Consider the following 5,636-nt stretch of genomic DNA (forward strand, 5'->3'; position numbering starts at 1 on the left):
AAACTGGCCTTTATTGGGCCAGTTTTGGCGTTCACACAGATGCTACATTGTGCAGGGCATACGAAACCACCGCAGACCAATCAGCGTGCGTATTGGTGTTCTCCGTGCACGACACGTGCATACGCAGCGCCGTGCATCTCGTGCACCATACCCGACCGCACGCGGACGAATCACATGCGGCTTAACTCGCTGCGTGTGACGCAGCGAGTTAAGCGCATGAACAGCGCTGAGTGGGTTTTCCTCCATCCAAAGCATGCACACATAGTGCGGTGCACACGGAGGAAAACCCGTACACGATACCATAATGGCGAATGCCGCTGCGTTGTATGATATGCGTACAACGCGAATAACAGAGTGAAAATAACGGAATCGGAAGAACTTGTTCTTCTGAGTCCGTGGCGATAAAAAGCGAAAAAATGAAGATTATTGTTTGTTCTTGATTTTTAAGCTCAAGGAGTGATCGCCTAGCCTGCTCGAAGTTCAAGAAACCATGGGGAAGGATTTGGAGCTCAAATTGGGGAAGAAAATCGCAGATCCGTCGCCGCATTTCTCAATTCTTTCAATCCTGAATTATTGAAGATTTACGATTTTTGTCGCGCAAAGATCGCCCCAGATTGATTCTCTGCCATCCCTGGTACTTCTAGGTTATGTTTGCTTTGATTTTACCCTTTATTTTGCACTGAAAGGTAGTAATTTGAGGATTCTGTTATGTTCGCCGTTGGTTTTCTAATTACGATTTTAATCATTTTAATTTGTATATTTTAGTTCGTTTTAAAATCATTCAGTCTTAGTTGATTATAAACTTGCGATTTCGAATCATACCTGTCCATTGAATTGCATAAAAATCGTGAATCGTATTCACGATTTCATTGTTCTGAAATTCAAATCGTGAATCATCTTCACGATTTGCTAATTGAGGACACATTTACAATTTCAAATTATTCAGGATAAAATAAAATATAATAATAAAAATTTTTCTTAAACTTTCTAAATCCGTGAGAAATCAATCAAATAAAAATACAAAGTGCTAGAATGTATTACCATAGGCATTCTAGTCCAGAAGAAGTTTGAATAAATCCTCATAAAAAGATTGGTAATAACAATTGGGATCAAGTTTCTTCTCTAAATCGTCTCTAATTCACTAAAGAGAAAATTAAAAAAATTCAAGCTGCAGTAAGTATTCAGGTTAATAAACAAGTAAAGCAAGCTTCAAGTGAACTGTTGATCTAGATAATTGTTACATTGACATCCCAAAAACTTAAGATCCATTGGATACTTAAACAATCTAGAGGGGATTAGTTAGTAATTCTTATCAAGAATTGCTAACTAATCATAAAATCTATTAAAAGCTAAAAAAAGTCATAGCTATTAAAACTTAGAGTGCTAATCCCTAATTTTGAAGAAAACTGAATTTTCCTATCGCCTCCCTAGGGTTCGACCCCTTACTTAAACACTAAGGGATAAAATAAAATTATTGCTTAAGTTCGAAAAACCCCTAAATAACGACATACAAACACACATTTTCGAGCTTATCACACATCCTCAGACAATTCATTGGAAATTTTGTTGTAGTTTATTTTGATGACATACTCATTTATGGTAAGTCCATAAGCGACCATGTCCATCACCTACGCCTAGTGTGTGAGGTCTTAAAGACCGAGCAATTATATGCCCACCCAAAGAAATGCTCGTTCCTTGTTGATCATATCTCATTCCTAGGTTTTATCCTATCTGTCGATCCGGCCAAGATAGACGTCATAACCCAATGGCCAACCCCTAGAAATGTCCATGATGTTCGTAGCTTCCATGGCTTGGCCACCTTCTATAGATGCTTCATTTCTAACTATAGTACTCTTATGGCACCGATGACCGAGTGCCTGAAGGGGACTCACTTCGAGTGGACCGAGTCGGCGCAGAAATCCTTTGATGACATAAAGCTTAGAATGACACAAGCCCCCATCTTGAGTTTACCAGATTTTAGTAAAGTATTTGAGATCGCTTGTGATGCATCGAGGTTAGGAATTGGAGGAGTATTAAGTCAGGAAAATCATCCCATCGCATTCTTTAGTGAAAAGTTGAACGACGTCAAGCTCAAATACTCCACCTATGACAAATAATTCTATGCTATCGTTCAATCCTTATGTCATTGCCGTCATTATTTACTCTCTAAAGAATTCGTTCTCTATTCTGACCATGAGGCATTGAAGTATCTCCATTCTCAGCAGAAGTTAAATCCTAGACATGTTAGATGGGTCGAATATATCCAGTCATATACTTTTGTCCATATACATAAGAGAGGAGTCGAGAACTGAGTGGCCGATGCCCTTAGTAGACGCGTCCACCTCTTGAATGTAATGAAGGTAGAAGTTATCAGTTTTGACCAGATGAAGGACCTTTATCCCAACTGCCCAGACTTTGCACCCATCATCCAGGCCATAGGAAATTACCCGAATCCCAGGACCCAAGATTATATCTTAGAAGGGGGATTCTTATTTTATAACCGCCGCCTATGCATCCCACAGTCTTCCTTCAGGGACTTCCTTGTTTGGGAAACACATGCCGGAGGCCTAAGTGGTCATTTTGGGAGAGACAAGACGATCGCCACTGTAGAGCATAGTTTCTTTTGGCCATCCCTCAAGCCAGATGTAGCTAATATCTTTTCCCAATGTTGTGTATGTGCTCTTGCTAAACAGGTTAAGCAAAACACTGGCCTTTACACCCCTCTACCGATCCCTCATAAGCCTTGGGATGGCGTGAGCATCGACTTTGTTCTAGGACTTCTGAGAACTCTCAAGCGTCATGATTCTATCATGGTGGTCGTAGATTATTTTTCGAAAATGGCTCATTTCATTCCTTGTTTTAAAACTTCTGATGCTTCGCACGTCGCTCAACTTTATTTTAATGAAGTTGTTCGTTTACATGGGCTTCCCAAGAGCATAGTATCGGACAGAGATGTCAGATTCACTAGCTATTTTTGGAATACCTTTGGCACCTTTTGGGAACGAAGCTTAAGTTTTCTACAGCTTTTCATCCCCAAACTGGCGGGCAGACTGAAGTTGTTAATAGAAGCCTCGGCAATCTATTACGATCTTTGGTTCGGAACAACCTCAAATCTTGGGATACTATCATTCCGCGCACCGAGTTTGCCTATAACGCATCAGTCAACCGTACCACTGGCATGAGTCCTTTTGAAGTCATTCATGGTCATCCACCTTTGCAAACCTATCGATCTCATACCTATGTTGCCACATGCTAGAGTCTCAGACGATGGTCATGAATTTGAAAGTCGTATTAGAAGTCTGCATGAGGACATTCATAAATGCATCATGAGTAGTAACACTGCATATAAAGAGACCGCAGATTTACACCATCGTTTTTGCAAATTTAAGGAAGGTGACATGGTGATGGTGAGGGTTAGGTGGGAGAGATTCTCTTCCAAGCGGGCTACCAAGCTTCATGCTCGTAGGCGGGATAAGCACTACTTTCAATATTTCGGATTTGGTCGCATTTAAAGGCCCACCTTCTTCATCTATTGACCCTTTTTTACCCACGGACTTTTTGGTGAGTGAGTTTGACTTGTCCACCCCTCCCTCATTACCTTCTGATTGGTATGAGAACATCGAGGCTATACTGGATGAAGTAACCACCTTCACCGAAGGTGGAACGGTGTGGAAGTTTCTTGTTTGTTGGCAGGGCAAACCATCGACGAACGACACATGGATCACGAAAGAGGACCTGGCTCGTCTGCGCCCTGACTTGGTGATCCCGCTGGAGTCCTCTGACACTGACTCGACGGAGTCGAGTTCTTCTCACCCCAGGGTAATTGGTGGCAACGACGTCAACGCATCGACACCGGACGCGCCACCAATGTCATCTGACAAGCCGAGCATGCAGACTCATCATCGACATCAACCAAATAACCGCCAGACTTCGGACGTGCCACCACTGCCTCCGAGACGTCCCGAATCATGACACGTCATCAACGACAAATCCAAACTGCCCTTTGACGTGACATGATTACACGTCATCCACGTTTTATTTTTACGTCATTTCCCATATTTTCTCTTTCCTCCAAGGCCTATATGAAGGCCAATGTTGTAAGAAACACTTGGCAAAGTTATAATCAAGAATTGAGTTTTCTCTTCTTGAGGACTTGCCCTAGCTCTTCTTCCCTAGATCACCGCTGCCACTGCCGTCGTCACCGTCACGCGTCGTCGGCCGCCCTCCTCTCTCTCTCTCTTCTCTTGGCCTGTACGTCCATCTCTCCAGCACCAAGGCCGCCCGTGCCAAGCTTCTTAGCACCAGCCGCCTCGCTCAGGGCCGCCCGCGCCAAACATCCTTGCGCCGGGTGCCCCGCTAGGGCCGCCCGTGCAGGCATCCCAGTGCCGGCTGCCCACCAAGGCTGCCCGCGCCAGACGCCCTAGTGCCCGACTGCCCGCCAAGGCCACCCAACGCCGGGCGCCTTAGCGCCGCCGCCCCACTCAGGGCTGCCCGCGGCACGCAACCCGGTGCTAGCCGCCCCACCCGGGGCTGCCCACGCCAGGCCTCCCAGCGCCGAGCGTCCCGCCCGGGCCGCCCGCGCCAGGCACCCTAGCGCCCGTTTGCCCGCCACAGTCACCCAACACATCGGGTACCAACATCGGTCGTCGTCGACGCCATCCAAAACTCTGAGCTGCGCGCGCTCCGCGTGCTCTGTGTGCGGTGCACGCCCTTCGCGCTCTCCGCGCGCGCATTGGAGCTCTGTTCGCTCCGCGCGCTCTTGCGCTCCGTCCGCTCCGCGCGCTCAGCGCCCCCACGCCCTGCTCCGCGCGCTCCATGCGCTTCGCGCACCCTACGTGCGCTCCACGCGTGCAAGAAATTGCCTGCGCCTGAATCTCCGACAATGACTTCATTGCTCATCTACCACGCCCAAGCATCCCGGTCAGCAAGCGACCCGGGTTTGTCCGGACATCCCCTCGCCAGGGCCGCTCAACGCCTGGAATCGCCAAGTTATATCATCCAAGCGGGGCCACGCAACGCCCAGATCGCCGAGCCAAGTTACAACCAGAATTCCCGGCAGTTTCAACACGCACTCCGGTGCTGAGGTACGCCTAAACTCTTTGGTGTCATGTGTTCTTCGTCCAGTATTCCACGAGAATTCTTCCAGCGTCGTCAGATTTGCTTTGAATTTCTTGGAATTTCAATGACTAGTGGATTAGGTCTTTTCGTGAGATTTCCTGCGAACGTGAATTCAAAAGTATTGGATTTGGTGCTTGAGCATCGTCACGGTGGTTGAAGACAGTACTCCCGCCCTCGACGAGGAAAGGGGCTGCACCACTATTATTTCATCGGATTTAAGTTTTCGAAATCGATCGTTTGGATTTGTGGTCTATTTTATCCCTCCATTCTTAAACCATACCAGCATCCAACACCTATCATGGTCCTTCCTGTCTCCTCAGTCGTCTGCTCCCGTTCCTCTAGTTGTCCTACATCATTGACTCCAAGGGTCTTTGGCCAGGTTTTGTATATTCATGAAAACCTTTTTGGACATAAACTCAGTCATAGGGACCTGAAGTTTGTGTTCATGGGGTATCTACAAGGAAGGAATGGATACATGTGCTTCCAACTAGTGCACAGAAGTTTCATGTGTCAGCTAA

Source organism: Wolffia australiana, chromosome 8 (genome assembly GCF_029677425.1).
Source record: "Wolffia australiana isolate 7733 chromosome 8, ASM2967742v1".
Taxonomy (NCBI): Eukaryota; Viridiplantae; Streptophyta; class Magnoliopsida; order Alismatales; family Araceae; genus Wolffia; species Wolffia australiana.